The following is a 20,668-nucleotide window of genomic DNA, read 5'->3' on the forward strand; positions in this document are numbered from 1 at the left end:
AATCCGGTCCTCGCCAACTGACGACATTTCGCGTTTTGCTAAATTTTTAAGATCTAGGAGTGACTTTATTTCTCGTATCGTGCACGCATATGGATACCGAAATCCGGCTGAAATAGCCGTCACCGTTTTGCTCGCAATTTCGACTGAAGGAACCTTTGTATCGAACGCAAAATAAGTGAAATAAACCAACGGACACGAGGCAAAATACAAACAGCCTGTAACGTGACAGTGGATGGTTTAAACTTTGCTGCCGGTGACAATGTAGTAATAGAACGATAAATGACCTCGTGTACGTTATGCTGGTTAAAATGTATTAATCGCTTTAGGAAAGTCAAAACGCTTTTAGTGAGCGAGAGCTTCGCAAAGCTGTCGTTTGAGAAATACTAGAAGGTAAAAGCGCCTTGCTCAAGCCAAATACAAATTATTTAAAAAGAAACTTCAGTTACAGTGGGGCCTTTTGGCGGAACAATCTAGTGCCCCAAGAACTGTGAGGATGCTGGCTCTATTAGGAAATTCAAACGACAGATTAACCAAATCTCTGACAGATCGGATTCCCACAAGACAATCATATAAAACAATTCTTAAGCATTCTTTTTAAGCGTCTTTTTTTAAGCTTGACTGATGATTTTCCGTGCTGAAATAAAGATTATGCTTTCATGTCTGTATGGATGCAGGCATGACCTCTATAACCCCGGCCCCCCGGCTTGCAATTTCAAGAAAAGTGTACCAAACTTTTAACCTAGTAGTTGAAAATATACACAAACTCCCCCACAAGCACTTATGCACACGCATGAAACATGTGCAGAACAACCGATTTGGCCGAAAATACTTTTCGTTAGCAGTTAGTAGTGCTGTTTCTTGCGGGCTAGCCTTGAATTTAAGGTTCTCCGGTCAAACCCTTATGAATAAGAGCAATGAAAGTACAATCAGTAGTGTTTTCGAGCAAAAGACGGGGCCAATGTTAAAAATGTCTATAGTACGTGCACGTGGTGAAGTGACTTTCCGAGAACTGAAGGGCCCCCATGCGTCTGGAAGAAAAGCAATTTAGGAATGGTGCTCTAGGGCGGGCAAACACGCGCTAATTGAACATTCCATCTCTGAAGTGGATTTCTACTAGTTTCAAAGTGGAAAGGCAAAAATAACTTCAGTAGCCTTCATTGGAGACCTCCAATATTAAAAAGCATAATAGACAGCTTAATTAATGATCTTTGCAGAAATTACTTAATTAGTCTCCTTTTTAGGTCTTCATAATCAGCGTTTGTAGTCTTGGAATTCTTTCACGCTAAAATATTTCGGCAGCAAAACTGAATCCGTACAGTACTGCATATATCTTTTCAGAGAGTACAGCTTTCAGTTTACCCTGTTTACCTTGGTTTCATTAGTTTTAAAAAAGTATTTCCTGTTAGTTTGATTTGGATAAGCTTGTTTGACTTTGTTATCTAAATGTTCAAGTACTCATAAAGATTTTACCAATACTCTTACGAAAGTTGATTAGTTCAGTTATCAAGAATTTATAATCAGCTGAATCAGTTGAAACAGAGTCATTAATACTTGCTAGCAAAACATTAAACAATACTGAATAATCCCACCTTGACTAAAGGCCGTAAGGATTTCCTACCCAGCTACCTGAATTTCACTTTGCGCGTTGTCGCTTAAGGGCGTTGTGAGATCTTTAGCTCAAGCTCTCCATATACAAGTGCCGTCTCATTGAAGAGTCCAGATCATTTTAAGCTACGAGGTTACATGAAACTCTTCAGAGTTTGACGCATAGCGTAGGGGATTAAGTGATAGTGAACTGATTTCCTGTTAGTTCCGGAGAAATCAACACTCCTTAAAGGAAACCGACAAATAAACGGCCATAAAACTGAAAAGACGAGAGTTTTATTAATTCCTGAGCGTAACTATTTGGAATTCAAAAGGAACAATGAGGCATTTTCACCTTGGTGCAAAGCGGCAAAAAAAACATTTCTAAACACCTTATCAAAGATAATAGCTATGACATATTAAGTTCACGTGCAGAACGTCTGCCGCTGTGTTTTGCAACAGCTAAGCATCCCATTAAAATACATAGCAAAGCTAATTCTCGGGTGAGAAAAACTTATCTTATACAAGAATGTGGACCAAAAGTAAACAACCTAGATCATTTACGGTGAGGAAGGGAATCCGGAAGGTTTTCAGAGGCAGAATGTTACCTTAATCAGTTTTCTTGGTTAGAGATAAAAGATAAATCTTCCAAAAAGAATTGACCCCTCTGTACCTAAGGTGATTATTTCGGCCCTTTCAGAACTTACTTACCACAAAACGCCCACATTATCACATCCCTAAAAACAATAAAATCTTGTGCAATTCTTTTCTTGTTATTAGGAAGGAAGTACTTTGAGTTACAGTGTTAAGACTTGGTTGTTTCATTGTTTTACTCTGAAAGTCTGTTCCTTTTTGTTGCCGCGTCTGTCAACTTATTTGACACACACGAGTCATTCAAAAGCACCGCCGCGAGGAATTATTCTCCTTTTAACCAACAAACTGTCGATAGTCTACTGTATTGCACGCGAAAAACACCACAGCAATTGTTTACACGTGGACACATTTCCATTGCCTCGTTACTAACGGTTTTGCTGTTGTAGGATTCCACAAAAAAAACACTATCGAGTGTGTATATATAGTCGTCGAACGGATATCAACTTTACATTGAAGCGAATCCGTATCTCTCTGAGGCTGAAATCTAGCCAACTTATAAGGCTAAGAGGCATTAAACGATTTGATGAGATTTCTTGATAAAAGAAGAAGCGTGTAAAGTGTCCGTCGAGATTATGTACTGAAGAGGGCGTGGCAGAAATATTCCTTTGAAATATAAATACAATGTGTTCTATATTGGAACTATTCAGCAATCACAGACACAAGCGATGAGCTCTTGAACGTGGAAAGAAACAACAACTGCAAAAGAGTAATAAGGCTCAATCACACTGAAATCATCAACTGAGTAAGACGGATCTAAATCTTAATTCTCATTATAATGTCAGTACATTGTCAAGCGAACGACTAATGAGATAAAAGAAATTAATCGGCTTCACTGAGAGATCATACTGATGATTTACGATGACGAGAAAGAACCGACACTCACTGTTACTTTGAGACTAACGCTTTCGTGAAGAATCAAGAACACTTTTGGGGAGCTAATGATGCATACCACAAGAAAACTAAAGTCGATAGTTCTTGATAATTTTTATCTACCCTGTATCTAGAATTTCATTATGGAAAATGAATTAGTACCGAAGATCAGAATTCAACGAGCTTGTGAAATATCATAATTAAGCCGACAAATTCGGCAGTGTGGTTACGATAAGCAAGAGGCCTTACCTCGTATGACGTCAATATATACTTGAAAAGTGACGGTCGTGGAATGTGATTTGCCATCTATATTGAACGTTTCAAATTCTTGGACGGAAACTTAAAGACCAACTTCTTAAAGGCTGAACTTAAACAAAAAAAGGCAAAAACACAAAGGAACTTGAAAATAAATAAAACATTACAAGATCAGATCGTTTCGAAATGTTTTAATGATGAAAATCCCGGCAGCACGAGGAGGTTTTCGTGGATTTACGTGACTACATCACAAAACTGGGTTTCAAGCCAAGTTTTCTTGGACTCATTCGATATGTGCGGTCAATACGGCATCTGTATTTCATAAACAAGCACGCGATACTTTTCATATCCTAAACCACTCATCATTCTACGTTTAAATGCACATTCGAGAGAAGCGGACTGGCTCTTGGGAGGTCTTTAACCCAGCCGTATTACCCTTGGAATGAAGTGGAGAGTTCGCTGTGCATTTAATCGGCTTAATTTAGCTCTTCGCCTGTGAGATACTTGTTTTTAATTGTGGGGACTTTAAGATAACTGAATTGCCTCTTTATTTGAAGTAGGCAAGTAACAGATTTGAAAAACTTCAAGTAATTCAGATCCACGCAATTCACAGAAGAAAAAACGATTTTGAATGCTAAAAATAGCGAATTAACCCTTTTCTGTCGGTCTCAAAATAGGTTTGGCATCAAGATTTCTGTCACAATTCTTATCTATAAACTTTGAAGGGCTACAAAATAAACAGCCATTAATGACAATTTGATGTGCTCATTTTCGATATATAACCATACCACCTCCTTCATGACAATGACTTTATCTTTAATCCGCCCTTTCAGAGCGCTAATCATACGATATTAATATCCACTCCAGCACTTATTTATTTGAAGAGCCGGTTTCTTTTCTTTCTCTTTGCACATTCCTAAGAGACAAAAGTTGGGCCTTTCTTGATATATTCTTAATCGCTTCATTCGCTAAAAAATGGCAGTTTTTAATGTGAAAATAATTCTTAGATCTTTTTTTTTTAACTCTTTTTTTTTTAAGCCGGAAATAAATGCATCGAAAGAGAACGAACTTTTCCTGACACTGAGCAAAGGTCAATACATGCACGCAAATTTTAGCACTGGTCAAAGTTACTTTTTTTTTATTAACTGACAACAAAGAGTTACTCCTGCCTAAAAGAACCATCTTATTTTATCCAAATGCTGCAACCTCTGAGTTTCAAATTTAATTTCGCGTTTGTCTTCCAAAGCAAACATTGCTTTCCGTACCGAGTTGAAACAATTATAGGTCCACTCATCGAAGTAGCCTCCTAACATGGAACCTCTAGTGTAATATATATAGCATGGAGTGAAAAACGAACGACGCAAATCGAAATAAAAGCTCACAGATCCCAGCAAGCACAAAGCTCAACAACGATAAGGACCGTAATTTTCATAAAAAGGCCAGCGACTAAAAGAATAAAGACAAATGTTAAGCATTCATTAACGCTGCCTGGGGTATAACCCAGAGATATGTTAACGCTATAAGATATTCGATCATACCAGCACAGCAACTGGAACAGTCTACTCTCGACACCGGAACTCTTGTCTCGACTTCGCGTCAAAATATTCCGTCTTGGAACGTACTTTATCATGGAATCTTTGATTCATAGACGCAACAACAGCTAGCGAGGACATTTTTGGGATTTCCTGGCTTTTATTTTTAACGCGGCAGACATCTGTGAGTTACAATACTAAGAATGCATTATATTTTTAAGTCTCAACTGTATGATAAAAATAAAACTCAAGAAATTCCAATATGAAAAAACATGGTTGGGCCAAAGGCGATCTTAAAATTCATACCTTATCAATCTATCGAGATTTCTATTGCACATAGAGATCGAGAACAATCAAATTGCATGTTTTAGCATAGATCGTGACCAATTCTTCACTGGAAAAAAAAAAAACGTTTTATACACTTCATTAAGTTAACGCTGAGGGAGTCAAGTGCCTTTATCTGTCACAGATAAAAAGAGTGTGAGTGGCGTAACCAATTATTTACAGTATTCGTGATGGAACGTTTGAAGATTGATACCAAAGCTACGTGTCGCACACGAAGATAAAAAAAAATGTTGTCTGTGTATCATGGACAAACAAATAGATTCTGTATTGGGTGGAGCCGTGAAGCAACAGTACAAAGCCCAATATATACGGACTAATACAACTTATTCACACGTCGCCAATGCAAAAAAAGTCTCCGCATCCCGCTCAAAATCGCAATTGGCTTCGTATCGCGACTCGATAACGTACTTACACCCACTTTACTTTGTCCTTGATGACAATTTCAGTTGCTCCGTGTGTGGAAGAAATTTTCTTTGAACTTTTTACTTGACGAGTGATTTTTACGAGGAAGTTTCAGTTAACTTCATGTTTGAAAATATTTTCCTTGTTCATTTAAGGACAAGCTAGTACGCCAGTTTTGGATTGAGCAGACTTGTTGAGAACCCGCTGAATTTTTCCCTCGCGAGAAAAACAAGAAAAATATTTTCCTTGTTCATTCAAGGACAAGCAAGTACGCCAGTTTTTGAATGAGCCGGCAGACATGTTGAGAGCTTGCTGAATTTTGCCCTCGCGAAAAAAAACTAATAAGACTTGTACAGGGAAATTTGTGATCGTGTTACCAGATGCTTCACTGCATGCTATGGAGAAACGAGAGTTGATAAAAACAGTTGCGATTAACAACCATTTTCGTGGCCCAAAGAATAATTTGTCAAAAAAGATATTAATAGGTAAATTCCTTGCAAAACTAGGTAAATTCTATGCTTGACGTTTTCCAAAGCACTGAGCAGCAAAGAGTGTTAAAATCACAACAAAACGTAACGAGATTTCCGCTCATGCATAGCGAAACGAAAACGTTTTGATAATAAAAGTAATACTTACGTAAATTAAAGTCTCATTGAATGGAGTGGATTTAAGCAGTGAATTACAGTACGTGATGTAAACGCTGTTAAATTGTTGCAACCATCAACCATATCACGGCCCCTAAAACAGTGTTTGGGCTTCGATGAAGAAAAATTTGGACCCCCTGTTATTCTGGGAAACAAGACCACGTACATGTATAGTAAATTATTTTTTTTACTGGCTGTTTCCATTTCCCTTTTCCGGAGACATTTTTCCCTGAGTGTGGCAACAGGCTAATTGGTGACTTAAAAAAGAGCATTGACGCACGATCTTTGATGACATGACTGAAAATACACTTTATACCGAGAAAGGAAAGGCATTTTTTAAAATAGAACACAAAAGATTTGAGTCATAGAAAAGAGTGAAATACCAGCCAACTGCACTTTGAGTAACGACCCCGGGAATTCATCAGACTACGAATTCTCGCATTTTAATCGTCAGCGTTAATGACGTTAACTGAGTTTGCTCTTAATACGATTGCTGTCTCAATAATTCAAAAATCAAGGAAACGTATTAGGAACTTCTGCCCCTTATAAGGTCAGCCGTGTTTAAAATAACATTTTTAAAATTCTTTTTCAGATAAATGTGAAATCGTCTTAATTCAAATAGTCGGGGGAAATGGAAATACCTAAGCTGTAATGATACGAGTTGATTTTTGACGCTTGAATTCCTGTGCAATTGTTGATTAATTTTTTGCAACAAATGAGTCAACCAAAAGCCTGATTAAACTGCCTTGCCCAGGAAGGTGGCTAATCCAAAGCTACCTCCGGTTTGAAATTATTGTCACGTCTCCAAACCATCTTCTGTATAAGCGGGTTACTCAGAGTAAACATGAGCTAACAATCAACTTGTCGAATACTGTCCTTGTTTAACTATTTTGCCATTAATGCTGCGACTACACCAAGGCAATATCCCTTATACAACATTTAACCAGCATCTGCGAGTCGGAACTGAACTAAGTTTTTTACAGCACCCAGACTAGAGGAGTTATGAAAGAGTAGAGTGCACTCAACTTTGAAATGTCGTGAATAAACATTTATTTAACAAAAGATCCTGCAATAGTTTGCTGGGTAATAATACACGTCAGGTTTTGCATTTTTCTCGCCTACCTTTGGGACTGATGAAAATTGAATCGCTAAATCCACCATTGTCGACAAGATTGTTTGAAGTTTGAAGTTTCGATTTTCGCGAAAACTCACCCAACGATTTGTTTTTTTCCCAGTGAGGGACGATCAAGCGACTTCTACTAAATTTAAGGAATTTATATGATTTGCACTGAATTATAATTGTCGTCTTTTTTGACACAAAATTGCTAAGTATGCTAAATAAATTTGATACCACGAGCTTTGATTTTGTCAATATCCCTTTTTTTGGTTTTGGCAATGTATCCAAATATTATAAAGACAATTAATGATTGTTATCCACTAATACATAAGTACACAAATCTCCCTTCACCACGAGTTTTGAAAATGTACAGTTTAAATTTCAGTAATTCCAGCTTAAATGAGTTTATATTTTTCCTTCTCAAGTATAACAAAATCTTCTTTTACAGACAATCCGTTAAGCCATTGAAGGGATGAGGTATTCTCAAATGGCGATTTGCCAAAACGAATTGATCTCGAGAATAAATTATTGCTTATATATGAAAAAGCACCTCTAGTGATATTAACGAGTCTTAAATAACTACGAGCTGGCTGACTAATAATCCGGGCCCAGTTGTTCAAAGTTCGATTAAGTTAATCTTGGGTTAACGTGAACTTTGATTCGAGTTTAATTACTAATTAATAAATAATTTTCCAAAAGATTTTAGTCCAGCAGTTTTGACGCAGACTTTTCTCTACCATTAGCTTGAAATAAGCCTTTAACACTATTTTTTACGAGAGAGATGAAAACCCAGATTAACTTTAAATCGTGGATTAGCGTTAATCGGCTTTCGAGCAAACGGGCCCAGTTTAAAGTAAGCAAAATCATACAGCACGAAAAGGCATAATTACCAAATAAAGAATGTAAGGCCAGTTATTCCAAAACCAGACGAGGTTTACTGGTATCTTAAATCTCTGAGCCACCGGGCCCGGTTGTTCGAAAGCCGGTTAACGCTAATCCACAATTAAAAGTTTACCGAGGTTTTCAGCTCGCTCGTTAAAATTGATTTTTAAATGTACTTTTAAGCCAATAGTAAAGAAAAGTCAAAGTAAAAATGAGGGACAGAAATCTTTTTGAAAAATCTTTGTTGTTTAGTAGTTAAACTTGAATCAAAATTTTCGTTAATCGAGGATTAGCTTAATCGGACTTTGAGCAACTGAACTGGGCCCTGTTCTCAGCCAGTTAAAACTGAAGGAAAAATTGCCGAGCACGACTTAGGAGCTTGCCAAAAATTAATTTAATCTACGAAATCCAATTTTAATAAACCTTAATGAAGGATAGACCTATGTGAAGAAATTTGGAAAGCAAAGAAAAATCCGTGAAGCACAAGTTTCTACTGAGTTATCGTCTTTTAATTGCCATGGAAAAGATGCTTCAAGTTTAATTTTCATACAACATATAAATCAAATTATTTCGGCTAGAAATGAAAGGGGCTACGGACTACCTTCTCATCGCTTGTGAAAGTCTTTCCTGACTTAAAATTATTGCCCTACTAAATTAACATGAGCGTTATACGAAAAACTAAATAATTTCTCTCTCACAATAGTTGTAACTTACGTTGGTTTGAGTATCGTTAATGAAGACATCGTTGCTAATCCTTTTGTTATTTCAGTGCGATGATATTTTTAAAAAGTTACGACTTAGTCTGTGGGGAGAACTCAAAATTCAGCGTTTCGTCATGTGATCTACGCCGTTACCAGCTTTCTCAAAAGACGTATGACTATAAATAATGCTTCTGATTACAAGCTACATTTACAAAAAGATCAAAACAGCTTACCGACAAACACAGTAAGAAGGAATGTGGATAGTTAAACCGCCAGTTTGCCGGAGGAACCAGAGCAAAAAGTGACTGTGCGCTGCTGCAGTAACCTTTATATTTTACCTTGAAAAACGTGGAAAATTCCATAAACGCCCACAATGCATATACAATAAGACAAAGGCCATTTTGTTGCACATTTTAGTTCCAGACTCCAAACATACCAAAAATTGTTCCAACTGAAATCGCTAGTAGAGAATAAACTGGTTTGAAACCAATGAAAATGGTTTTTTTTCTACTGGAATGCTCTGTTATCATTTATGACTATAAGATATACACGACCAAAACTATCTTAGCTGCAATGCCACTGTTATGCTTTCAACTGAAGAGAAAATCTCAGAAATTCGCCGGTGTCAATTCGGAAGGTAGCAAATTGCCAATCTCGCCAGGAGTCTCCCAGCCCCTCAGCCTTTGGGGCATTGTGGGAGTCTGGAGTCGGAGTCTGGGATTTGTCGTAACAAGATGAATATTTCATTTTTTTTAAGGTGAGATAATGTTCGCAATTAGTTTCAAACCATTTGGGATGACCTAATTTGGTTAAAAATTTCACCTTTCAATTGGGCATGTTCAGTTGAGAATGAATCTGAATTGATTATGATCCTTTGGTTTTCAAATCTATCTTGTACAAAATGCTGAAAGCCGGAATGAAATTGGAAAATTGTAAACAAATTATAAAAGCTTTAAAATTCCACTCAATTAAAGAGGATTTTCGAAATACGCGTTAATTTCATGGAACGCCCGCTAATATATTAAATGCCCTGTGAGAAGGAAGGTTACACGATAGCTCATCACCGTGATTGGAAGTATTCTAAAATCCAAAAACTAAATAAATAAATAAATAAATAAATAAATAAATAGATAAATAAATAAAAAAACGGAAGAAGACGACGAATAAGAAGAAAAACGTAAAACGAAAAATACAACGTACCTCGCCTTCCTGACCTTTCAGAAAGAAAAACGGAAAGGGGTTTCACTGTTTATGAGTTAGTTTAGCGCGACTGCGATAGAAAAAACAAGGCTTAGCGTCCATAGCTACAGCTTAATTTCTCAGGGCGAAATTTATCCAGATCAGAACAGGTCTAATTCCGTTATCGTGCCCTTACCTTGCTAATATGAAGTAAAGTTCGGTACAGGGGGCATTTCGTTGACAAGTAAATAAGGATTTACTAGAGCTAATTTAATCTTTTTTTGTTTTTACAAGGCTTAACTAAGTTGTCGGTCTAAGTTGTCGGTCATCGCACACAGGGAGTGTGTAACCAAAAATGGTAAACAAGTGGAGAAAGGCAATGGAAAAATTAGACTCATGCAGTCACTGACATAAAACATTCTGTCACTTTTCGGATCAATTGCTATGACTTCCAAGGTCTTAGGGCGGGGGCATCGTGCGTAGTGACATGTAGCAATGAATTCGAAATTCATATGGCACAATATTAAATCAGTAAACAATCATCGTAGCACTTATTCTCGAAGCGAGGTTCAGGTTAGCAACGTGCAACAAACATGGTGACGTGGTATTAGTGGTCTTGGCTAATAGATTTGAAATGAAAATATTATTCGGGTGTTTCGTGAGATTATCAAAACACTATCGCATTCATCCATTAAAATGTACAATCAATACCGACATCGTCGAATTAATAGGTCAACAGTTAAATGGCCGTCAAAACGCAAGTTATTATGTTTCGCTTTTCGTAAAACCAGTGAGTTACTTGTTCATATTCTCAAAAGACGCGTGCTGGAAGAGGTCGTGCTGAGCTTTCAAACCACATCTCCATTCATTTTGGATATCAACTTGCAAATTTGCTCGAAAATAACACAAAAAAACTTATAAAGAGACAATTATGGAGAGCTACAAAAAGATATAATTTAAAAACAACTGTTTTGTCATCGACATAATATCTATAACCTAAAACAAATATACCCTTGGGCAGTTCTTGAAATCTTATTTCAACGATTCTGTGTGACAATAGTCATAATAGTAGCTATTATAACTAAATTGAGGGAATAAACTGTGGTTTAAATCCACAGATTTGTTTATCACACGACCTGATAAACGTAGACCACAAATTTCTTAAAATATATATAACTGGAAGTTATTTTGTAAATTGATTTGGTGAGCTCCGCATTGGGCATTTGATTTGACATGAGAAATCTTGGTTCTAAATATAAATTTTATCAAGATCCCCCAAAATGTAAATAATCAGTGGATTTAAACAAAGAGCTAAAGTAGGCAAGAAATAACATAACCCTGTTACGACTTGTACTTGAAGTCAAGGCTATTTGATATTTGGGCAAAGTCGAAGGCCTTTAACACTGCATACAAAAACAAAGATTCAATGGAAAACAACTGAAACAATAGAGGTTATCTAATGATTTCCCGCCATTAAAACTGGCCTGAGATAAAGGAAATTTGAGGCATTAAATCATTTAATACCTTGCTAAAAGCTTCGACTTCCGATTATTTAAAAATACCGGCGTAGGCCGCAGGATGGAAACACATGAGATGTTCTCACGAAAGGATAAGTCGACGAAGGTGTGACAACTATTTTTGCGCGAAACGTTTGGATGATCGCCATCGATGTGGAATCGCGTGCTTCGAAAGGTATTCTTGCTTGTTGCCTCTTGAGCTGAAGTGTTCCCCGCAGCTAAAAACGGATAATCCCGTTCTTGCAAACCCGCACGCTTTCAGCCCGATAACTACGCTTACTTTCTTAAGCATTTTTGCAATCGCTTTATAAAAACTGTCATTTCCGCGACGTGCAAAATCTGCTGAGACTAAACTGTCAAACAAACACGAGGCCAAACAAAGAAGTGATAGTACTTTACCAATTGGTGAACTTTACAGCTCCTCGCTGCTGCTTTGTCGCGCTGAGATCAGTTAATACTTCTTGTGCACGCTCTCCAAATTGAAGGAGTTGAAGTTTGCTTGCGTGAATGGCTCCTAAAGTCAAGTCTGACACTTCGCAGACAACCTTTTATATCTGCTCTTTATCAGGCCCTGGACCTTCAGCGGAACTGGGCGAGAGAATCCTGTAAACAAACAATGTTCCAATGAGACCTGACTTATCAACAAACTTGGGTTGATAACATCTTAATCAACGTGACCACAGCCTCTTTCAGTGGATAGGAAATAGGTCTGGACACTTCCCATGGCGAACATCCCCTCAGCACAATCACCTACGCAAGTATACAACAACATTTCTCGGTGTGGGGCACTGCAATTGAAATTTCTCTGACTGCGTTAATCTTTTTTGCATCTTCATTCTGCTCTAGTACGTTGAAGAAAGTACGAGAATTAAACGAAAATGTGTCCACAGGTCAAGTCTTTAAGGGCAGGGCAGGCTTGTGAGCAAAACAGAATCCTTTCAGATCCATTTTCGTCGACAGGGTCAAACATCGGATTGTTCTACATAGCGTATGCCCGTAAAACGTCATTTTCAATTCTTTGTTGTGATTTTTTTTTACTTGTAAGATCAAACCAAACCAGTGATTTCAGCGAAGCAGACAAGGATCATGATCTCGGATGAACGTTTAGCTAAGGCTTCCCACTCAGTACAACCTAAGTGCTGCATGGCATTCCTATGCATAAGTAGACTAAGTACTGTTCTCATCGCACGGTAGGGAGTTCTATTCAACTGTCTGCAAAAACTTGGACACATGCGAATTCAATTGAAGGTTAAAGCAGTTTTAAGCTTTCCTCATTGCCAAAAAATTGCTCTCATCGCAGTTGGTGCTTATAATTTACAGTCACAAACTCTGTGAGATGAACTTGCCATGTTAATTAAATAAAAGCCTCATATTTTCGTTTTTCGAAGCAAATTAAAGCAAAATTTCCTGGTTTCCGGCTTAAGCTCGGTTTATAAGACGAATTTAAAAACATACTCAACCGCACTGGGTAGCTAGGAGGTCGAATGCAGGTTCACGAAAGGTTTTCAGTTGGATTTGTTCCTACAGCTTAAGCTAATACTCAAATCTTCTCAAATTTTAAAGACAAACAAGGGGAAAAAGGTGAGGCCGTTTTGCTTCTCAGTATTTCATTATATATCGTGTCAAAAGCATATACAGAGATTGCCTCAAACTCAGTTGAAAGCCTAAGGTTAAAGAGTCATTTAGACGCACAGGAACTCGGAAATCGTTACTATTTATAATTTCCTTTTTGGCCACCATCCATGAGGTGGAAAGCCAGCCAACACGTGCAGTCTGAACGAATAGATGAGTCTTGGCGTGAAGTCATTGGAGAGAACTTTGTGGGTGTTGCCTAATTATCAATGTGCTTAGGGAGGGTGTAAGTATCCCTCCTTTTTTTTATTTATTTATTTTTTTACACTATTCGCAAAATCTCTGTTAAAATTAGAATTTTTGCTGTTGTTCAAGAAACGCTTCGTTTTCATTAAGTTCACTTGTTTGACTGACTGTTGTGAATTGTTTCCTGCATAAGAACAACTCAATAAAGTGAAAATAAATGTGATGGTATATTTCAAGCCTGGTGAATGAAAGAGAATGATGTGTTATTCTAGAAAGTGACACAGGCATAATCGGAAAAAAATCCGAGTGCTCCTATCAGGAGTCGAACCTAAGACCTTCCGATTACTAGTTCGGATGCTCTACCACTAAGCTACAGGAGTCTCGTGGGAGGTAAGGCCATTAAACTAGGTTCATTGGACAAACATCCTGCATACTAACATCCTGCATGGGACAAACATCCTGTAGTAATGAGAAGGCCTTTTTTGTTTCCACATCATCAATAGAAAATTTTGATTTCAACTTTGTGAAGCCTCTGGACTCTGTCGTCTTACAGGATATAAGCAAACCGTAGAAATCCCTAGACTTGCTAAGTGCTGGATCAAAAATTTTATCACCGATTTTAAATTGCAGTGATCTGACATGATCTTTCTTAATTTCGTGCCATCAAATTCTTAGATGACTTGGTACAGCGCAACGAACACCAGTCCAGGTCAGAAAGTTGGAATCGTTTAAACCATTATGTTTTGCAAGGTTAAAGGACTCTGTGTTACTCAAATCAAATTTTAAGTCGCTTAAATGAACAATATCTACCCTTCCTTGTTGGCATCAGTTAGTGCAACGATTTCAAAATCTGTTTCACGTACGTACATATTGTTAATTTGATTCCTTGGTCTAATAAAACCATGTTGCAAACGAAAAAGATTTGAAGAATCTACGTAGTGTGAATTGGCCATTGTTTTACGAAATATCTCGAACGTAAGCTTTACACATGAATTTTCAATCACTCCGTAACCCCGTCAGATTTCGGTTATCGCAATTATCATTATCTTCACAAGGATGCTAAGCATTTGGCTGACCAATCATGCTTATCGCGCTTACAGCATGCACTAAGAAGCTTGATGGTTTGTCTAGCTGTGCAATTATCGCTGTTGAATGATTTAAAGAAAGCTTCAATATTTTAGTCTCTGTACAAGGAAGCGTGGGTTGGAGATAACAAATTGATATTTTTTTGTGTGCAAAACTGATCTTGTCAGGCTGATTAGTAACGCATATCTATTTCATTGTGTCATCATTTGCTTGCGATAACAACCATCTTTTATTTTACTTTTTTTAATTGCTAAAGTGAACACTGAAGGCACAAGTTTGTCTAACTGACATGGGACTTCTTTAAAGGGCTAGAATTTAATAATTGCTTCGAATACCCCATAAGTAGTGAGGGTAAATAAAGTGATGCATGTATCTAACTTCAAATAATAACGTTTCAATCCAATACGCTTCATTAAATTAACCAAAGGGTGCTTATCACACAAGAGATGGGCGTTGCCCTTTGTGGAGGAGTAGGAGCTAGTATCTCAAATGGCTGTACTCCCTCCCTCCCCGTAACTCCACACCTGCACGAAAATCGTGAGTTAGGCTTGAGTTACCTAAATTTGAAGAAGAATCAATCAGTCTGCTGTTGGCGTTGAGGTAGGTAAACTTGATAACCTTTGTTATGCTTGACAAAGTATTGGTTATCTCAAAACGTAAAGATATGTAAAGTGAACTACACATGTTTATTCCATTCAAACTGTAATTGCTCTATCTCAATTTTCCGCTTAATTTGTGCATGGTCGTACACAAGCTGATAAGACTAAACGATGTCTGATGCACCAAACTCGTGCCAGCATAAGTATTTTAATCCCTTGGAAAATCGAGAACGTTTTTCTAAGTGATATGATGTTGGTTATCATATCTTGCGTAAGCGACTTTGTGTGGTAAGTTTTCAAGATGTCCGAAACCGGAGAGATGTATTATGAAGAAGGACGCGTGTCATGCACATTCCCTTAAGCACTTAAAGAAATAAAATTGACTCATCGGCTTATCTTAGACGCCGTCAAGTCTATTGCACTCGGAACTTGGAGTTCAAATGTTCAAAATGTTGCTTGCCCATCCATTTATGTGCCTTACAAAACAGGATAGGGGGATGATAGGCGTATTAGGGGCGTGGTCCTCTTCCATAAGTCCCCCTCAACTCAATCACCTTCTTACACACTCCTAATGCAATAACAACAAAACATTGACAATTTAGTTTGGTCATGCGTGCGTAAAAACTAGCGGAAATATTTAGAAGCTACCAAAAAGCTATTGAAATAAAATGGAGCCTTCTACATGAATAAACTACAGTCAAGATGATTAACAGAGCCGTCTGAGAGGAATTTGGACATGTTATAAGGTATGACATTTTCTTCTGTTCAGGAAGATTGCATTTTCTTTTCTTTTTTAAGAATATTTACTGACTATTTATACCAAAAAGAGTAATTTATAAGCATAAAGTCAAAGACCAAAAGGAATGGAAGAGTAAGCACGTGTCAATTGACAATAAAATACATTGTAAACCGCAAATAACTTCTTTAGTGAATTTTTGACAATTGGTTTTGGCTTTATCCGGAGGTTTGAGTTGCCGACCAGACTATAAAAGTGAAAAACTCACCTTGATGCATGCCAGTGGTCATCGGTTTGTTATCGCTAGCAACACAACACGCGAAAGCCAATAATCCGACTGCTTCAAAGTTGATTTGCTTCTCAAAGAAAGTTTAACCGCACCAGGTGCGTTGATTTTTTTTCTTTTTTTCTTTTTTATTTATTTCTCCAGTTCTTAGTGCCAGGCAAACAATCGAAGTGGCAAAGTATCTCAGGCTTTTGACTGGTTATCTTTTTTGTGTCCGTCGAATAATAAGTATAACACGTGGCTGGCTCCAGGAGCACGTGTACTGGGACGAAATCACACGTTATGCAAGGCTATAGCATCTAAGTGCTGCTAGGAATCGATTGGCGACTGCGAAATTTAATCCAATTTCCTCTCATGATGTTGGATTTTGTTCAAAATGGTCGCTTCCTCTGCTCTGAACACTAGCTGGCTTAAGATATCCCACCCAGATGTCAAAACTCATTTGTAACCGTACGCATGAAAGAGTCTCTACAAAACCGAGTAGCCCACATAATTGTTGCCCCGGCGAAGCATGAATTGTGGAACAAATGTTACAAGGCAGCAGTTGTCCTTCTTCATCCACTGAAATCAGACGGAGTCGATCAATAAACGAGGACAAAATTGCGAAGATAAAGAGAAAACTTGCAGCTCAAATGATATCTTCGTGTACAGGCTTGAGAGCAGAAAAGAAAACTGAGCCTCAGCGTGTTTAGCACTCACACATGTGAACCACACATGCATATCTCATATCTTTGCGTGAACTTTTCAGCTCCTTATAGCTCAAGCTGGAAGCTGTCTCGTCTGGTGACGATTAGCATTCAGTTTAATGTAAAATAAAAAGATTACGCTTTTCTGTATTAAATTGCTAAATGATTAGTTCTAGCTGAAACCGTTTTCAGAGATTGCGCATTAATCACTTGTTTCTCTGACATTTTTTTTGCGGAAAAACATGTTACTACTGAGATTAAAAAAAGTAAAATTATAATACTGTAGTAAGATAAAGAAAACACTTCGCTCTTCTTACAAGTGCGTCATGAATATTCCCCTCTGACCTGCTTTAAAAAATTGAAACAGTGTATCAATGGCAAAAAAACTGCCGACCACTTGAAATAATACTCCGTTTCCGAGTGTACTGATATTGATGATACAAAAGCTTTGAGCCAGTTACTTAAACATAACTTAGAGCAGAGCTTGAGACGGCGTTTTTGAGTAGATAAATATCTGTCGAATCACTGTGATTGCCTTCTCAGGTCGACATTATTTACAACAGCAACGTTCAGCTTTTTGGCTTGGGAAGATTGAAGTCTCCCGATTAGACCGCAGGTTCGTCTGAAACCCTATCCAATATCGGATCAAAAAGAGATTTGTTGTTGTGTGCTATTAATATTTTGTATCACATCAACAGAAGCTGGATTTCCTGAACCTTTTTGCCCCTACTTCATTACTTTGTTAACGCCTGGCTGCCTGATCGCCTGTAAACTTAAGAAATCGGATGAGTCCCGGAAATCCATTAAGTCCCTTGCTACTTATTACATGCTGCCACATGAAGACAAAGGCAAGTTAGTTCAGTTGTTTGAGCTTGTATTGAGCTCAGTTCAGGTTAGTTGATTCCTTATAGATAAGTTGAGAACTGAGCGAAACATAATCAGTTTAGACGAAACAACGATTCACAAATGGCTCTTCACTCTTTAGAGCCGAAGTAATTGTTATTGAATAACATTAACAGCCCAACCTGTATCTTTTTACAGTACTCTCGAAATTGCTTGTATGGATATTGCAGGGTAAAGTTAGATATTATTTTGGGCCTACCTGGAACAACTTCACAGAAGGCTTTGCTTCCCAGCTACAAACTTGGACAGATTAAAATGAAAAATTAAACCCCGCCTCCCCCCAAATTCAATGATGAATTCGCGCGCTAAGCAAAACGCGCCATTTTTTTATCATTGAAATGGGGGAGGGGGGGGGGAGGGGTGGTCTTAATTTTTTATTTGATCTGTCCAAGATTGTAGCTGGTTATCATGACGATACGACACTCTCCTCAAGCAGTTAGCTAACAGATATCAAAGGCACGTGTCCCCTTAATCGGTTGCATTTCTGGCGTTCTCTTTACAATGATGTAAGAGACATGAAGCATTTTAGCACTTTTGGAATTGGCGGGAATTATTATTATTATTATTATTATTATTATTATTATTATTATTATTATTATTATTATTATTACTATCAGTAGTAGTAGCAGCAGCAGCAGCAGCAGCAGCAGCAGCAGCAGCAGCAGTAGCAGTAGCAGTAGTAGTAGTAGTAGTAGTAGTAGTAGTAGTAGTAGTAGTAGTAGTAGTAGTAGTAGTAGTAGTAGTAGTAGTAGTAGTAGTAGTAGTAGTAGAAGAACGTTGAGGCTGAGATTAACTAAAATGGAAGAATATACTGATTACCCAGGCTGAGAGTCAGTTAACGACATTTTTTATTTTGACCGAAAGGTCTTAAAATGAACAGTATAAATACGGACAAAATAATACATGTAAAACTTTATTCTATACAGTCCAATAAACCCTCTTGGTCACGTCCGCATAGATTTATGGAAATGCTGTGACAGGTAACTTAAAACAACTTTTTCAGGCTCAAATTGCCAAAAAAAAAAAAAATGAGAACGTTCAGCCTCATTCCCAAAGTTAGACGTTCTTGCATTAAAGAAAAAAAATGTACTGACCAAAATGCAATCTTGTTAATCCTATTTACAAATCGCGTTAATGATACTCACTCCACATATATTTAGACAGATCACAATTTCTAAGACATGTATTTTCTGTCAAGAATTGATGACTGGGTTGTTTGCAATCCACTACAGTAGTCAGAGTACAGTTGATCATTTACACAGAGGAATACAAATTGAAGAAAGGCCTTTCAAGTAAACCTTTTGTTTTACTATTCAAGTTTATGATATGTTTGCTTTGACCGCCCAATTATTTTCTTCCAATTCAGTGAGAGCCACGTCAGCTGTCATGAAACTCTGATACCGCTCATTCCAGTGTCAATGAATTTTTTTCGTGGCTTTGAGACGCCATCGGTGCAATTTCAGTTCTCCTTTTCTACTTCCGAGTTTTCTTTTCGGTTGAAATTCAGTAACAAACGTGAAAGTAAACAAACAAAACAAAACAAGGGGAGAACAACATCTAGTGAGCCGACAAGCACTGAGGTACAAATCTTTATAACCTTATCCACAGGACTCATTCGAAAATCACGTCTGGCTAACTAAAAAAGAAACGGTATTTCATGTTCGCTTGCTTCACTCTATAACACATTGGAATGATCCTCAGTGATATGGCTGTGTAGCTTGGATGGCAGAGCAGTGGACTAGTTACCTTAATGTAGTGGTTTCAATCCCTGCAGAGCCAATCCAATTGTTTTTTGGCCGCGTGGTCAGGATATTCAGTGTAGCATTTATCGTTCACTGACTCTATTACAACTTTTCTTCAATTCTCACACTTAGAAGTCGTGTTTTCCTTGGCGATTCCAGTTATGATGATTCAATGATTCAACTAATAGTAGCATCAGCAGTTATTACTTGTCTCTTTCTGCGGCTGCATGGTTACACACCGCGTCGAAAATTAAAAGCGCCTTTCTATTATCAATGCTACTTCTACATGCAGTATACATACTTATCTGTTAATGAAGACAGATGAAGCTGTATTCCTCTAGGGGATCAACCATTTTTAAAGAGTAAGCCAGCATACATTTGAGATGCATGATACTGAGTGACGCAAAAAACTCTTCAGGAATCATTTCCACCCATCGTCAAACGTATATAAACCAAACGCAACGGGCAATTGACTCGATCTAGTAAAATTCCACTTTCTTTGTTTTGCTTGAAAACCTTTTTTTCGTTTTTTTCTATTTCTACTTAAGTTTCCCTTATTGTAATGTAATTTATTAGTATTAAATTCGAAAAGCAGTTATTAGGACCATGCAGTAATGATGGGTTTTGTACCATACAAGCTTTCACTTAGTTATACAGCTACTTCAATTAACGTTGTCGGATATTCGTGAAAGCCTCAAGCTTACCCGACAACACCAAAAGGTAGCGTAGGTAGCTTTAAACCTTCACAATTCGGTTGTAATTTCGCGACGACCGTGAAATTACAACTGAATGGTAAAGGTTTAAAGCTACCTATACTACGGTACCCTTCGCTGTTCTCGGGTAAGCTTGACCGAGGCTTAATATCCGACAAGGTTAATTGAAATAGCTGTATGTTAGTTACCTAGATGAAGTAGTAAAAAAGAAACGAAAAAACACACAAGCAAACAAACAAACAAACAAACCAACAAACCGAGAGCCGGGGCATGTAAACTTACAGATATGGAAGAAATCACAATTTTTTTCGCCCACTTTGGTCACTCGAGATTTCTGGCCGCGACTGACGTGATTCAAGAAAATTAGTAAAATCGAATACGGCTTCCGAAATTCCAGAGTAAACTTATCTGAACTCA

General features: G+C 37.6%; 1 protein-coding gene across 6 annotated transcripts in view; it reads right to left on the reverse strand.

Annotated features, from left to right (window-relative positions):
• Positions 1 to 20,668, reverse strand: part of LOC146474020 (protein Wnt-4-like) — a 40,217-nt gene that overhangs the window by 13,916 nt on the left and 5,633 nt on the right. Inside the window, exons 1-2 of one of the 6 annotated variants that reach the window (XM_085118045.1) lie at positions 17,996 to 18,010; positions 12,082 to 12,285 (exon numbers count right to left, since the gene is read on the reverse strand). The exons of 1 other annotated variant lie outside the window; for it this stretch is intronic. The gene's annotated coding sequence lies outside the window, so the exon portion shown is untranslated. Of the gene's footprint in view, positions 1 to 1,589; positions 1,728 to 9,219; positions 9,296 to 12,081; positions 13,580 to 17,995; positions 18,011 to 20,668 lie in introns of those variants that run through there. 4 more of the 6 variants (XM_085118043.1, XM_085118044.1, XM_085118048.1 and 1 more) reach the window with 4 other exon arrangements.

Source organism: Pavona decussata, unplaced genomic scaffold (assembly GCF_977016875.1).
Source record: "Pavona decussata unplaced genomic scaffold, jaPavDecu1.1 SCAFFOLD_92, whole genome shotgun sequence".
Lineage (NCBI taxonomy): Eukaryota > Metazoa > Cnidaria > Anthozoa > Scleractinia > Agariciidae > Pavona > Pavona decussata.